We start from the raw sequence: 17,893 nt of genomic DNA on the forward strand, positions 1-17,893 counted from the left end.
AAGTAAATACTTTAAACTGGTGAACTACTTCTTGGCTTAGAATGATTTTATGCCAGATAATGATGTCAAGCTTAATTTTTATATGAAATGTGATTATAAAACAACTTTAATAATTTCATAAATAATCATTTTTTCATACACAGCTCTTGCTGGCATGTTGAGGTTCTTGACAGGCTGACTTTGGGTTAGAGGCTTGGAAAACTCTCCTAGACAAAGGGAGATGAACCTTGTGGCAAGTCCCCATCAGTTTGGTCCATGGTCAAGAACATTCTAGTTTGAAATGTGAGAGAGTGGCACATAGAGTATTCTCAACCAGAAGTGGCTCTACTTTTTTAGGAAATGTCTTATATCACTTAATTTAATCCAGCTTCCCAAATCATTGCAAATATGAAAAAATAGGTACATCCTATGCATAACTCCAACCTTACTAAGTGTACTTCTAAATTCACATAGTAGCAAAATAATGAGGACAGAAGGGATTGTTGTGATAACAAAATAGTCCTTTTGTTGTTTGCATCCATCAGGTTTAACTCCAGAGTTGTTTGTCTTTAAAACAATTCTAATGTTATAATGGCAGTAAGAAGAACTGTCTTTCACAGGGATAAACTTCCTTTTGAGGTTTCAGGTGGTGATAGGCAGAGATGGCAATGCGAATGAAGGAAAAAAATGGTGGAAGGAGGAAGATGAAGAGAAGAAAAGCAGACAGCTTGCTTACAAGGTGAAATCACTTCTTGGAATCTAGTTTATTTCATTTTGCTTTCTTTTGGGCTCTATTGGTAAGATTGGTAAGATGTTTGCCTTTACTAGTTTAATTAAATAGAATAGCAAGCATTGCTTATTTAAAGTCTGGATCTATACACACCTCTCCTAGGCATTTTAAAGTAATACATTCCCCCCTAAGCATTTGATCTTGTAAAGGAAAATCACATAATCTACTTGAGAATGATACTTTGAAGAAATATTTACCAGAGTAAGAGTATTTTACATCCTGTGGTAAATGGAACAAGTGAAAAACTAGGTTCCAATTGCCATTCATTCTCCATCAGAGAAATTTAATTATAGTGGGTATACATAATTCATATTTCAAAGAAAGCAACACTTGCTGAAAAGAAAAGAATAAAAAATTACTCCCGTGTAACTTAAATACTTTTCCATTGCTGAATTTAAACATTTGGGGAGAATTCCCTGAGCGACTCTAGGTACATCTGAAATGGAACTGAACTGTGAGCTTTACAGCCACATGCCAAGATTCTGGCTATTCCCTTTCTCTGTCAGTGGGATATTGTTTTGGGGGTGACATCTTACGTTACCTTTGCAGAGAGCCCTTCATTTTCTGCTTCTGGGTAAGTGGCTAGAGCTGAATTATTTGTGTTCCTGGACTTTGTTTTATCCTCAAAATATAATAACCTTAGACAGCCTGGAGTACAAAAAAAGAGTGCTAGTTTTAAAAAACTTTCTTTTAATAGTTCTGTAGAGGTACTGGAAAGGATGCTGCGCTGGGTGTTAGATTTTGCTGCTTGTCCTAATTCTGCCCCTCGTGGGTGATCGTGGCTATGACACTTTAATTTGAGGCGTCTTTACTCAAGGACAGAATTTAAAAATTCAATGGAGAAAGGCTTTAGTTGCTTTTTCATTCTCAGGAATTCTCTCCAGAGTTTTTGAAGCTTGCTTTGGTGAAAAAATTCAAATGAAATGACATCTAAAATCCAGTTTATATGTTACATTTTGGATCCTCTGATTTTAAGGTGTGCATCTGTGTTTACTTTGTTGATGAAAAAAGTGGAGGTAACTTCCTGTCTAAATTTCTAGACCACAGTCATGACTTATGGCAACAACAGAGCCTCACATGGTCTGCGTCTTGGTTCGGTTATTTCTTAATCTCTTCCTAAGAGATTCCCTGTTTAGACTGAATAAAACTTTGCCATGTGATTTTAATGTTGAAAGGATAGCACAGGCTCCACACATGAGGTAGTGGCTGATCTGGCTGCTCCACTTCCCCATGAAGCCTTATGTGTTTTGTTTTGTTTTCAGTTTAAAAGACTATTATTTTAAGACAAAAAACAAGTAGTAAATTTTTAGGGCAAAATGTAATGAAGGTGAACCCACATTTTGTGATTTTTCTTTGTGATTTTTCTTTGACTTTCAGAGATATAGGTACTTTGGTACCATCTTCCACAAATGCAAATCCTGCTATGTTCAGTTATAAAAGGAAAAAAACTTTTGACTTCAGCAGTAGCAGGCACAATCGTAGCCATAATAACCACTAATTCATATAGATACTTGTAGATGCTGGGCTCACTGACTTCTGTACTCTGCACACATCATCTTGTTTAATTCTCACAGAGTCTTCATGAGGCAGATCTGATTGTTATCCACATTTTATGGATGAGGAAACTGAAGCACTGCAAGATTAACTAATTTGTTCAAAATATTCTAAAACCACCAATATTTTTATCTTTTTGAAGTTTTTAATCTACATTTACCAGTCTTAAATTCTATTTTTCTTGTACTGTCTTCTTATCACTTTTTTTTTGTTTGAGCATTAATCATTCTTCAAAATATGCAATTCTTCAAAATATGCAATTTAATATGATCCCATATATGAATTTAAGCATCAATAGAGTCATTTTATCATATGGACTAGGTTTGGATAGAGTTTACTCTACTCTAAGAAAATCCTGTATGAGAAACTCTACATTTACTCAAAACATAAACGATGAAGTGGTTATTAATTATTCATTATGTAAGACATATTTTGCTTTAATATAATTAATAGTAGGGACCTTTTAAATGTGATATTACTCAAACACATTAGCTGTTACATGAATGGATTTAGAACTGCAGAATTTTGGTGGCAAAAAGAAAATGCCTTTTTTGCGTGTTTAAAAAAACACACTTGGTGAACATTGAGAGCAGGGGAGGTTGTGAATGTGTGGGGATGGGGTAAGTGAAAGCTCTCTGTAATTTCCAGTCAATTTTGCTGTAAACTTAAAACCACTCTAAAAAAATAAAGTTTATATTTACAAAAAGGGGGTCAGTTAGAATTTTAGCTCTGTGATTCACTGTGATCTTGAACAAGTTATCTCTCTCTCAGTATTTATTCTGTCAAGTGAAGATAATAATAGATCCCATACCAATATTGAGAGAATTAACTGAAATGTATATATATGCAGCTCCTGGCTCATTATGCATACTAAAAAAAATGTTGATGCCTTTTCCTTTAAATTCCCTTATGTCACACTTGGGGGAAGTGGTGAGTTTATAGCTGAATAGGACTGATTATAAGTATTCTTCCTCTTTGTCTGATGCATTTTGTGTAATCCCACACACTTATCAGAAATCCAGCTTGGTGTGCAGACAGAGTTGCCTGTCTGTGCAGGTGGTGACTTGTGCAATCTGCATGGTGGGGGATGGTGAGGAGGCCCTGTAAGAAATGTAATAAGGAGCAATAGGCTGCTGTCTGTCAAAGAGCCTAACTGGGTTCTATAGTCTGGTGAGGAGATTTGAAGCCTACTGGTTTTGACAGGTGAAAAGCTGTGCACTTTAGTCATGGATGAGCCGCTTCCAGAAAAGGATAACTCACTCTATCTCCTGGGTGGCTTAATTGCTTAACTGCCAAATGGTTTCTTCTTGTCCCTTCTAACTTTATTATTTTGATTCTCTGAATTACAAGCACATCTACTCTACAAAGCAGAAATTTTTAATCTCTTGGCATTAAGAACAGCTTTGAGAATCTGATAAAAACTGTGGACCTGCTCCTCAGAAAACGCACACATGTATATACACAGTGACCTTTACAAAATGTTTGAATTAAATTTTAGGAAGCTAATGTCTGCTGTAAAAACTTTAGACATCAAAAACACTCAAACACATGTAGAGGAAGCAAAACTAATGTTGGAAGATAAGACTGAAATACTGAGCAGTTGTTCCTCTGTATTAAACAATGAGAAATACTAAAATAGGCCACCTTCAAGAAAAATGTTAACCTAAAGTCTTCTTACTGCAACTGGACAGTATGAGTTTAAGTCTACCAATAGATACGGTTACTGAGAGTGAATAATTAGTAAGAATTGTCTCGGAAAATTACCTCTAATTCTACACAACGAAGGCAACCAATGTTTATGATATTTATTTAAACCTTAAGAAAGTTTGTTTCCCTTTCCTTATATCACAACAATATTATTGAGGCTTTAAGAACCATGTTTAGAAAATCAGTACACATTGTAGCAAAAACATAGAGCACTTTAGGAGGGAAATCTTCAGGTGAGGAAAATGGAACAATAGCTCATGTGATACATATGACAGGTGGAAGATTGTTTTGAGAGGATATTTGAGAATAAAAGAAGAATTAGCAATAGTTACATAGAAAAGGAAAAAATAATAAAATAAGAAAGTGCAACTTTTTAGAAAAATGAAGCAAAGTTGTACATCTAGAAAATAATTATAGTTTACCACTTGGTTTAGCAGTGACTATTTACACAATTATGGTAATTTAAACAAAAATAATTGGGGCGGGGGGAGGTCATCTCTGATCATAAGAGTTGAATAGAGTATACTTAAAATGGATAAATCAAGAAATAACAACATGAGCACAGTTTTTTAGAAATAGCAAGATAAATATTTGGAAAATGCAGGTCATTAAAAGTGCTTACATTGGGGATTGAAATTAGAGAGTCAGAGGTGTTAGGTTGGGGACAGCACTTTTCTTAAATAACTTGAAAAAAAGTCCGAATCTTAAAACAATCAAAATTTTAAATAAAAATCCAATTTCTGGGATTTCCCAAGTAATTATAAAATCTGAAACTACAAGACTCAATTCCCAGAAAGCAAACCTGTCTGGACCTGAGAATGAGCTGCCACCTTAAGAAGAGACTGTGTTCTTACTTTGGCTTCCTCAGCCAGCCCCATCCTCCTGTTGTTCTCATGGTGCATTTTCCAGCTTTCCTCCCCATCCTCCCCCAGCTTTGTTGAGGTGTAATTGACAAGTAAAAATTTTGTATACTGAAGGTGAACAACTTGATGTTTTGATACATGTATACATTGTGAAATAATCACCACCATCAACCTAATGAACCTCATACAGTTACAATTTTATTTTTCTTCTCTCTCTTTTTTTCTTTCTTTGCTGTGGTAAGAATCCTCGAGATGTATCTTTTAGCAAATTTCAAGTATGTAATAAGGTATTATTAACAATTGTCACCATAGTATACATTCAATCACTGGAACTTATTCACCCTGCATATCTGAACCTTTGTACCCTTTGACTAAAATCTCCCTATTTTCCCCTCCTCCAGCCCTTGGCAGCCTTACTACTCTCCCGTTTTATAAATTTGGCTGTTTTAGATTTCACATGGAAGATCACGCAGTATTCGTCTTTCTCTGTCTGACTTATTTCACTTAGTATAATGTCCTCCAGGTTCCACGCTGTTGCAAATGACAGGATTTCCTTCATTTATGTGGATGAATATTTCATTGTACATATGTAACCCATTTTCTTTATCTGTCAATGGGCATTTAGTTTGTTGCCATATCTTGGCTATTGTGAGTAATGCTGTAATGAGCATGGGAGTGCAGATATCGCTTGGAGATGGTGATTTCATTTACTTTGGATATATACCCAGAAGTGGGTTTGTTGAGCCATTTTTAGAACCATAGTTCTATTTTAATTTGTTGAAGAACCTGCATTGCATTTTCCATAATGTCTCCACTAATTTACATTTTTACCAACAGTGTACAAGGGTTCTCTTTTTTCCACATCCTCACGAATACTTATCTTTTGTGTTTTGATGATAATCATTCTAACAGGTGTGAGGGGACATCTCATCACAGCTTTGATTTGTATTTCCCTCATGATTAGTGATGTTGAGCAACCTTTCATATACCTCTTGGCCATTTATATATCTTCCTTGAGAAATGTCTTTTCAGGTTCTTTGCTCATTTTAGAATCAGGTTATTTGGTTTTTAAATTATTTTCTGATGAGTTGTGTGGGTTCCTCAAATATTTCTGATATGAACTGCTTATCAGATATATGGCTTGCAAATATTTTCTCCCATTTCAGAAGTTATCTTTACACTCTGTTTGTACTCTTTGCTCTGAAGAAGATTTGTCTTTTGATGCAATCTCACTTGTCTATTTTTGTTGACTGTGCTTTCGTTGTCGTATCCAAAAAAATTATTGCCCAGACCGCTTTCAAGTAGCTTTTCCTCTATGCTTTCTTCTAGTAGGTGTAGGGTTTCAGATCTTAAATGTTTGTCTTTAGTCCATTTTGAGTTTATTTTCTTATATGGTGTGAGATAAAGGTCCAATTTTATTCTTCTCTTTGATGAATTTTTAGTATTACTGTTTGTTAAAAACATTTATTTATAGTTCAGTAATCCAACCCAGTTTTACTCTGATTTCTGTTTCTTTTTTTAATTCAAGTATAGTTTTATTTAATAATTCTACTAAAATCACATATAGTGTGATCATATCTACCTGTCTCTAGAGCTGCCCAGAGGTGCCTGGAATTGTATTAATCAAAGATAGCATGAGCTAATCCAGAAAGGAGGATATGGGTGATTTACTGCTTTCTTTCTTTGTGATTTTCTACATAGCTTGATTTAAAAAAAAAAAATTAAAAAGACATGTTTTTTTTTAAAAAAAAAAACAATAAAATCATAACTTAAAAAGAATCTCATCCACTCACCAACTCATTTTGAAACTCTTTTTGTAAGTGAAATTGCATCTTGTCCTTTTTATCATTCTATATAATTTGTTGTCAGGACTAGTTCCTTATCAAGCTAAGTTTTAGTTTTCATCCAGCTACATTTGCAAGTAAGCAAGATTTCTGAGGGCAGATATTTTTTCTTTTCTGTTTATAGCTCTACCCTAGTGCCTAGATCACCGCCTAGGTGCATAGGAGGGCCTCAGAAAACATTTCTTGAAAGACTAAGTGGATGAAGAACCTTGAGCACCTTTGATAGGATGTTTTAAGGTAGTAAATCCACATATTTATGACTGGCTGATTTTTGACAAAGGTACCAAGAGCATACATTTAGGAAAAGACAGCCTCTTTCAGTAAATGGTCATGGGAAACTGGATATCTATATGCAGAAGAATGAAACTAGACCCCTATCACTTACCATATATAAAAATCAACCCAAAATGGGTTATAGACTAAATGTAAGACCTAAACTATGAAACTATTTCAAGAAAACATAGAAAAAATGCTTCAGGACATTGGTCTGGGTAAAAATGTTTTGGATGAGACCTCAAAAACACGGGTAACAAAAGCAAAAATAGATAAGTGAGACTATCAAACTATAAAGCTTCTGCTCAGCAAAGGAAACAACAGAGTGAAGAAACAACTTACAGGATGGGAGAAAATAGTTGCAAACTATTCACAGATAAGGTATTAATATCCCTTGTATTGATTAATATCCAGAATATATAAGGAACTCAACAGCAAAAACAAAAACCAAAAAACAAATAATCCAATTTAAAAATGGGCAAATGACTCGAATAGACATTTCTCAAAAGAAGACCTACAAATCAACAGGTATATAAAAAATGTTCAACATCACGAACCATAACGGAAACGCAAATCAAAGCCACAGTGAGATGTCATCTCACCTCAGTTAAAATAGCTATAATCAATAAGATAAATAAAACGCATACTGGCAAAGATATGGAGAAAGAGGAATTCATACACTGTTAGTGGGAGTGAAAATTAGTGCAGTCATTATAAAATACAGTATGGAGGATGCTTAAAAAACTAAAAATAGGATTACCATATGATCTAGCAATCCCAGCACTGGGTATATATCCAAATGAAAGGAAATCAGTGTGTTGAAGTGATATCCACATTCTCATATTTATTGCAGCACTATTCACAGTAGCAAAGATATGGAATCTATGTAAGTGTCCATCATTGAATGAATGGATAAAGAAAATGTAGTAAATACACACAACGGAGTATTATTCAGACATTAAAAAGAATAAAATCCTGTCATTTGCCACAGCATGGATGAACCTGGAGGACATTATGTTAAGTGAAATAAGCCAGGCGCAGGAAGACAAATACTACATGTTATCTCAGATTTGGGAGCTAAAAAAGTTGATCTCATAGTTGAGAGTAGAATAGTGATTTCCAGAGGCTGGGAAAGGCAAAGGGGAGGAGGAATAGGAAGAGGTTGATTAACAGGTACAAAATTATACTTAGATAGAAAGAATAAGTTCAAGTGTTCTTTAACACAATAGTTCTAGTATTCTATAACACATAGTTAACAATAATTTATTATACATTTCAAAATAGATAAGAGAATTTGAAAGTTCTGAAGACAAAGAGATACGTGTTTGAGGTGGTGGACCTGCTAATTATCCTGATTTTACAATTATACATTGTATACATATATAACAATATCACTTGTATCCCATAAATACGTACAATTATTTGTCAATTAAAAAGTCTTCCCGTAGCAAAAAGTATGAGAAGTACATAAATGTTACTAAGAATTCACCATGCCTTTTTGAAAGAGCTCAAGATACCTGATAACTTTTTGTTTTCTAAGAAATGTTTTATAGGCTAGGCACAGTGGCTCATGCCTGTAATCTCAACACTTTGAGAGGCCGTGGTGGGCAGATTCCTTGAGCCCAGGAGTTCAAGACCAACCTGGGCAACATGGTGACACCCTACCTCTACCAAAAAAATATGCAAAAATTAGCTGGGCATGGTGGTGCATGCCTGTAGACCTAGCTACTTGGGAAGCTGAGGTGGGAGGATAAATAGAACCCCAGAGGCAGAGGTTACTGTGAGCTACGATTGCATCACTGCACTCCAGCCTGGGCAACAGAGTGAGACCCTGCCTCAAAAAAAAAAAAAAAAAAAAAAAAAAGATAAGTTTTATGAGGCAGATGTTAGGCCTATGTTACCAAAAATTTTGTTGTGTAACTGTCCTTGGTTGTTCCTCAATTCCAGTGCTGCTGACCAGTGTAAAATGGGTGTGGATCACATTTATTGCTTCTTCAAAGAAGCAGTATGGGAAAACAATGACTCACACTGTGGTGATAAATGGGAATGACAATGCAGATCAACAATGTCTGAGTCACTGGTAAGCCTAATTGAGAGGTACAAAGAGAGGCAGGGGAGTCCTCCTGTGCCTCTTGTATCCAGGGTTGGGCTGCCTGGGCCAATTGATAGAGCAGTTCCCAGCAATGCAGTTCTGACTTTGGAAGGACCCCTGCTCCTTGCCTCCTTTAATTCCCTAGGCTTTAAGCTCTAGGGACTCAATCAGTTTCCCTTTTATCTAGTAAATCCAAGACTAGCTGTGGAGTAAGAACCATCCTCCTTGCTGCAAACCCCATGGCATTCTTCCTGTTTCTTTGCTCCTCCAGAATTTTGGATGCAAGAAAATATGCTAGTTCAGAGTTTGCTTTACAGGTTAGAGAGGCTTGGATTTGAAGCTTTTGCCAATTCATGGGCTGGGACAAGGCACCCAACATCTTTAAAACCTCTGTTTATCTATAATAGTACCTACCTGTAGTGTTATTATAAGCTGTTAAATAAAATATCCATGTAAAGTACTTGACAAAGTGTCTAGCAAACAGGAAGCACACAGCAAGAGTTAGTACAACTGCTATTGTTATGATGTTATTTGTTTATGTATTTGTCTCCTCTAGTAATGAACTTTTCCAGGACAGAGATGATATTTTAGTCATCTTTGTATCCCATTTGCCTAACAACCTAACTTTAGTATGAAAGTTGCTCATTAAATCTTGGAGTAATAAATAACTGCATATATATGTGTGTGTGTGTGTGTATGTGCACATATATAATATAGAAAGAGAAAAAATGGTCTTTTGAAGCTCTAATTTGCTTACAAATATGGATAGCATTATTAAAATAATAAAAAGCCCTATTAAAACTCTGAATTAATTGTATCGGAGATTTTCTCTCACCATAATGGAAAGTTTTCCAAATTTAATTACTGTTGACCTCAAGAAATTTGGACCTTCAGGACAAGACCCAGTTCCTAAAAAAAGGAGACTTCATATCTATGCCCTAGGGATGGACTAGCCTAATTTCAGATTAAACTGAAAGGAGAGGACCAAGGGCTTTGGGATAGCTGATCCCTTAGGGGTGGGAAGAGAGGTGCTGCAGGTTACTCTTTGTTGGAATCTCTGTTTCATGGTGTCAACTCATCACCAGGGTCAGATTTTTCATAGCAGGGAACTTGAGTGATAACACTGACACAAACTGGAGACTCAAAAAGGTGGAGGAGGAGAATCAGTTTTGGGCAGATGAAAATTTAGCTATTGATTATTTTCAGTTTTAGTGTTATTGTGTTTGAGTAGATGTGTTAAGATGCAAGCGATAATAACATGGAACACTGGGCATGGTGGCTCACACCTGTAATCCCAGCACTTTGGAAGTCTGAGGTGGGTGGATCACCTGAGGTCAGGAGTTTGAGACCAGCCTGGCCAAAATGGTGAAACCTTATCTCTACTCAAAATACAAAATATAGCTGGGTGGTGGCACCACCTGTAATCCCAGCTAATTGGGAGACTGAGGCAGGAGAATCCCTTGAACTCGGGAGGTGGAGGTTGCAGTGAGCTAAGATCATGCCACTGCACTTCAGCCTGGGTGACAAGAGTGAAACTCCAACTCAAAAAAAAAAAAAAAAAATTATGGAGCTTGAGGTAAGGCTGCCACACTCAATGCTATGAGCAATACCACAGGCTGAGAATGGAGAAAAGCTATGTGAAGACATTTGAAAGTATTTGAAGTCATTCTTTCTGGATATCTGTTCATGTCGAATGTACATGTTATGCTGGTTAGTTGATAAAGAGCATCGCATAGTCTAGTTAGGATGGAGCTTGTTCTGACAGCACAAATAAAATTGAGGAATTGAGAATAACATTAGCAACAAGATCTGCAATAGATCTTTGTCTCCACACACAGGACAATGCCCACTGAAGCCTCACCAGAACCGTTCCCCAGCCTTGTTTCTGACCAGCAGTTTGCAAGAGAAGTCAGCTCCTGGAATGTAACTGCTGACCTTTATGAGCTCATTTTCATTCACATGCAGAAACCATATTTAGCCATTTGAGAATTAAGAACCAGAGACATTGGAGCCCACCACATATTCAAAAAGAGATGGTAAAAGGTAAAGGAGCTATAAAATTATAGATAGAAGTATAGCAAGAAAAGATTTTGCAAAAAGTGGGGAACTAGTATGGAGAGAACACAGCAGAGGAAGAGAGATGAAAGATGTTGAAGGAAGCAATGAGAAAGTAAGATGCAAGAAACATGAAGTAACAAGATGGAGAGATTGGAGGGTTAGTATGGAAAATGATACCATTTTTCTCTGAGCCTTGAGAGAAGGATGAAATGACACGAGGAGAGTCAAGGCTATTTAGCAATGAACAGGATATTTGAGAAATTAAGTCATGTTAAGGCTATACAATTGTGTATCAACAAGGTTACCATTTATTGAGTTGTTACCATGTGCCAGGCACTGCATTCACTTTAATTCTCATGCCAATCTTCAGGATAGGTTTGATTATCACCATTTTATGGAGGAAGAGACTCCTGTTTAGGGAGTTTGAGTAATTTGCTCAAGGTTACACTGCAAGTAAGTAGGTGGCCTGAGCACACATATCTGCAGGACATCCTAACTTGCTTTTTTGTGTGTGAATTATGAACATTTTTGAAAATCTGATGAGAACAGACAGTTTTCTCCTCTGATAAAAAATAAACCCAAAGGCATGTACATACCACATTTTACATGCAATTGCAAGAGATTGCCCTGAAACCCATCTGTGCACCCTTGTGAATGTGTTGACACTGGATTAAGAGCAATGAATCAATTTTTCAACAAAATAATCTTTAAATATGTGTTAGTCTTCCAAGTCATCACAATGCTATTCAAATAACACTTTTGCAGCTCAAAATATTTCTGGAGCTCCATTTTCAGAATGGCCTCAGAACCCACTCACTGGCTACAAAAGAAAATCAATCCCAGTTATTTACTTCTGTTTCCCCCAAACAGTATTTATTGTCCTTCCTTTTCCATTATCCTTGTTTTCAAATGGCTTTTGGCTATTTTTAAAAACACAAACCATTCTCAAAGGAATCCATCATTAAATAAATCCAAAGAATGTGCAAAAGGCTCAGAAAGAAACCCTAACAGGGCATTTGAGAAGGGATTATATCTGAGGTTAAAGCTTGGGATAAGAAACTCTGTTCTCAAATACAACCATATGATAGCTACACATGCTATCTGTGGTTATTACTTTAATGATAGGAACTCATATTTCCATGCATAAGGGAAAGTATGCTTCTTAAAATATTACTTAGAAAATATACTCCTAAATTTGATTATTATAAGTTACCAAATAAAATTTACTGCTGCCAGATATTTTTTGATTATTGGAAATAGAACTTTGTTACTCATGTAGGTAAAATTTAGTGTAGGTAAAATTTGCAAAGCCAATCCTTCAGTGAATTATGTAGAAATAGTACACTTAATCATTGCTCATTGACTTTTCTTATGTGTTTCCATAGTCCAGTTAATTTTCAATGCTTCTGAGAAGGTAGTAATTAATTATACCTAAATTAATAATTTTTAAAAATTGCTTTTTATGGCAGCTTTTGTATCACTCTCTTTTCTTCTAATGTGTAATGGAAATATATCTTTTTTAAAAATTAATTTTGTTTTGGGAATATCATGTTACTTCTTAGATCATTGGAAATAGTTCTAGAACTGTTTTTCTCAACTCATGTTTATCTCAACTATATTAACTAGAAAATTGTTCTTTCTCTATGGTGCTTGGGAAACCAGGGGCCCTATATATTGCACATAAATGTCAGTCTATAGAAGGGTATGCTTAACATTTCCACAATGTCATCTTGTCCCCCAGCCCACTTAAATGCCTAATAACTTTGGTGATGTGTGTTTATATCAACCTGATGAGATCCCCTTCTGGAAGGAGCTCTAGGGTTAAAAAACGAGTAGTACACTTCTCAAGTTATAGCAGAAAGTTTCTTGAGGTGATGATTTTCACTTTTTTTTTTCTGCCCCACATACCTGTTCATAAATTCTTAAGGCAACATAGCCCTGTCCAGTAACTAATGGTTGGGTCATTGATAATACAGGTTGTGGTGCACAGAAGTGATTCTCAAGACGAGGTGCTTGTTTAATTCTATCACTTTCCTCCTCAGTGGAAATAGTCATACTGGTGTACTCTGATACTATTGTGGACAACAGTTGGCTGAGGGATAGACAGTTGATGTCCTGCTGTATTTCCTCAGTACATTTAGTATAGATTCTTGCTTTTCAAAGTGTGACCCAGGAAACAGCAGCATCAGCATGAGCTGGGGAACTGTTAAAAATGCAGAATGTCAGGCCTCAGCACAGGCCTACTAAATCAGTATTTGCATTTTAATAATGTCTTTCATAAATTGTATACACATCAGAGTTTTGGTAGCACTAAGTTAGATGGGTTTACGTAAGCTCTACACTTAGCAATTACAGAAATTCCTTAGTTGCTGTATTTTGGGTGATGGATATTGATAAAAAACCAATGAACAAAAAACACAAGCAGACTGAACAGACGCAGTTCCATCTATTGCAAGTGATGGGTATAAAGATGTAAAGTGGTTACATTTCAGATATTTGGCTTATTCACTTTTAGTCTTTGGAACTAGTTATTTTTCCATTTCTAATTTTTTTTACTCTGAGTTTATGTTATGTTCTGGCTTATGTGGTAAAGCTGACTAAAACTCATCATCCAAACCATTTTTAATTTGCTTATCCTGAGAGTAAGATTTTGTGGTTTTATCTCATTTGCAACCACAGTTCTTGTGAAATAATCTAGTTTTATCCCAAATCAGTAGCAAGGATTAAGGATACAACAAACTGACCAAAAATATATTGTAAGCCCAAGATGCAACCACAGGTCTGTGTCAAAAACAAAATGCTGTGCCTGAAAATTAACCTTCCATTGGAGACTCTGCAGAGCCCCAGCAAGTTTAGCTGGAGCCCCAGGTAGCACTGTATCGCCTCCTGACCCACTGTTTGGTGGGAGGTTGAAGTGGATTCCCCTTCTCTCTTACTCTGCTAGTGGCATTGTAAATTGCTATAGGCCTTGTAGAAGACAATTTTGACACATATGTATCGAAATCATCCAAAAGTGAATATTCTATGATGCAGCAATTCTGATGATGCAAATTTATTAAAAAATAATTATGTGTATGGATTAGGAAGTGATCAATTTTAAAAGAGATGGCTACAGTGTCCATGGGAGGCAAAAGACAGTTTCTACTTGCTCCACAACTCACATGCCCCTTTTTGTTCTACATCTAATCCTTCCTTCCTCAGAGTAATGGAAGGTCCTTTAGTAAATCATTTAATCTCACCTGGGTGTCAGTTTCTTCATTTGGACAACATGGAGTTTGGGGAGACAGTGTTTCTCAGAATATTATTTATGTAAACAACATATGAGAGTCATTTCGCCTTTTTATATGAAATGCAGATTCCTGAGCCTGAATCATCAGAACACCCTGCGAAGAAGGGATTATTATTATTATTATTACACAGAGGGGAAAACTGGTAGAGCTGAGATTTGAATCTAGTTCTGCTGATTAAAATTCCAGTGTTTGTTCTGTCACTCCTAGGTGTTAGGGAAACAGGTGAGCAGAGAGGTGCAGACCTCTGCCATTGTGAGCTTACCTCCTAGCAGGGAGGACTTGTGATTGTTATTGTCATGTGCCCTACATGGTTCCTTAAAGTGGCTTTTTGTGGTTGGAAGACTTTTGTAAATCTTAACTTCTTCCTATGGAATTAGTAGAAGATGTGATTTTTAATAATTCTGATTTATATTAAAGAGATATTCTATTTGCCAGATATTTAATACTCAGTAGCCAATGAAAATGCTTCATCTCACTTTTAATTTACAGACCTCCCTAGTAGGAATGCACATTGCTCTGGTTGGAGAGATGGTGTTTCTGTGAACTGGAACAGGACTTACTCTTGTCTATGGGTTATGTCTACGCTAATTGGCTACGCAACCTACCCTTGCTTTGTATTCCACAAAAGTCATGGTTTCATTTCCAGTAGTTACAGGTTTGAGAGTGTCTTCAACCTATCCATTGAAAGTATATCCATTATACTTTCTGAACTGTTTCTCAAGTGCAGGGGAGGAAACGAATCTCCTTTAAAGCATAATTTAAAATACATATATTTACTGAGCACCTCATATGTGCCTAGCACTACACAGTCATGGGGATACCCAGTGAACAAAGTATCCTAAGATCTGTGTCCTGATGGATTTAGCTCACTTTGTTAATAGTCCACTTTTAAACCCTTTCCCTCTTTTTTTGTTATGTTCCATACAAATTTTAGTTAATTTAAAAAAATGATCAATTGAAATGAAGTCTCATATATCATCTAAGTCATTGGAAGCATGGTGGTGTGCAACACCCTGCACGACTTAAACCATTGCTTCCAAAGAGAAAGGCCCATAATATGTTAACTCCCTATGTTAAAACTGTGAAATGTTTTTTATGGAGTCAAAGAATTGGATTGCTTTGAAAATCTTGTCATGCTACTTAATCCTCTTTCATTATATTTGGTCTTCAGTTTTATGGGCTGCTTTGGTTAGTTGTGGTAATAGTAGAAAATTATTCTAGCCTTTAGGGGAATGAAAGGAGGAATGGAAATGATTAAAACTAAATTAGCTTTTTTATGTACAGAAAGGAGGAATAGTGAAGAAGCAGCAATGCATTCTTAAAATGATTAAGTAATTTACTAGGGCATTTTGAAGCCTCATTAAAAATTAACAAATTGATCTTAATGCAGCTCATCTCATTTTGTTGGCAGGATGCCCAGTGCCTTAAGGCTCTGGTTAATGGGCTCAGATGATAATCTCCACCAAATGGCAATAATCTAACATTTTAAAAAACATCTCTTCTTTCTGTTGATTATACAGTGAGGCAAAGACAGAAAGAGGTAGGCCCTTACAGATAATCCTTAGGGTGATTTTCAAAAATTTTTAATGTATCAATTACACAAAAAAGATGAAATCTGCCAAGCATTGCTATGGAATCTGGGACTTGTTGGCTTACATTGGGATTATAAATGCCATTGCTGAACACCAGCTACATCTACATACATTTAAGTAAATTAGACCAGAATCAAAATTTTAACTCTCTATAAAATCTGTGAATTTGCCATCATAATATGAAAGGAGCAAGACAAGGAAGCCAGGCTTTTCCTGTGGTGCATTTGTTGGTTTAGGTCAATGCTGTGGCTTTCTCATGGATCATTACTTCCTATGAAAACTGATGATAAATAAGAATCCTTGAGTTAGAAAGCACCTTAAAAGATTCTGATTCAAATCCATGCCTTTAGGGCTTTTTCTATACCCCCATTTTAGGGCCGAGGCTATATAATTTGCCTAATGACATAGAACTAGGACATGGAAGAGAGTCACACCAAATCCTTTCACTTTGTTCATTGCTCTCCCCTGCCCCCCAAGCATTAATCCAATCCTTTACCATATTCATTGATTCAAAACACACACACACATACACACACACACTCTGCATCCTCTCCTATTTCCAGTCATCCATTTTTAAGTGGAGGGATAATTTAATCATGCTTCTCAGGTGGTCTTCTAGATATATCCTTAAAGGGTTAAGAAATTCCTTAGTTATTTGTAGTCAACTCATCCATACTTTATATACTAGCAGTATTGTTTTTCTAGTCGTCCGTGTTTATGAATCTTTCCAAAGATTCATTTACTTTCACACATTTTAGTTTTTATAGAAATGGTCTTTTTCTACTCATATTTTATGGGTTTACATAAAATTTAATCGATTGCACATAATTAAAACAATAAGTCTGATTGGAGTGTGCAGTTTCGAGAACATAAACACCAGTTAGGAGCAGAAGTGTGCAAGGGTACTGGAGATGAATGTAGTAGCTGTAAGTGCTCAGTATTTCACAGACATCAGCATGCATCAGTTAATCTAGTGACTTGATTAAGAGGAGATTGACTAAGAGAGCTGTAATAACTAACATTTTTGGGGGGTTCATTCTGAGCCAGGCCCCATGTGAGGCACTTAACACACAGTCTCCTATCTAATCTTTACTGTAACTATGAGGGTTAGGCATTATTAACCTCATTTATACAAATGAAAAAAAAATCTCTGCTAAGTAGCTTGTCCAAAGCCACAATGCTAGCTAGCAAGTAGCAGATTAAGAGAAAAAAAAAAAAAACCAGATTTGGCTGTCTCCAAAGACTTTATTTTCAACCATCATGCCATATCATAACAAGGAGTTTGACTATCTGAAACTCAAAGAAATCTGCACCTACAGAAAGAATGCAGATATCACAAATGACATCTCCATTTTAAGAAATAACTATAATTTTCCCCTACTTGGTATTAGTTTGTTGCTTTCCTGTTATAAGAATTCACAAGAAAAGTTTTGCTGAAGGATCCTGGAAAAACGCAGGCAATACTTTTGGGTTCTGCATAAATGGAGGTAAATAAACTAAATGTCCCATCCTGCTCTATGTTATTTATGAGAAAGTTTACAATTTCTGTAGTGAGTGATGTCAAATATAATATATCCTCAGGACTTGACATGAGTTCAATCAACTTGCAGATTTTTAAGCAAGGAACATGGAGATTTTATGACAGACATTTGTTTGCTTGTGGTTCTTTGTACTGTTGCTCCACCCCGTTCAGTTTAAGTCCTTCAGTTTTGATGACAGCTTTGATCTTTGATTAGAGAGAATAATTAGGATAATTAGGAAATGTTTGTGGGTTTTATTGGTTATCTAGACAGTGATAGCTATATGGCTAAAGCTATGGAATGAACCTGAGTTCATATGTACATTTTTTCT

This window comes from Chlorocebus sabaeus, chromosome 21 (genome assembly GCF_047675955.1).
Source record: "Chlorocebus sabaeus isolate Y175 chromosome 21, mChlSab1.0.hap1, whole genome shotgun sequence".
NCBI lineage: Eukaryota > Metazoa > Chordata > Mammalia > Primates > Cercopithecidae > Chlorocebus > Chlorocebus sabaeus.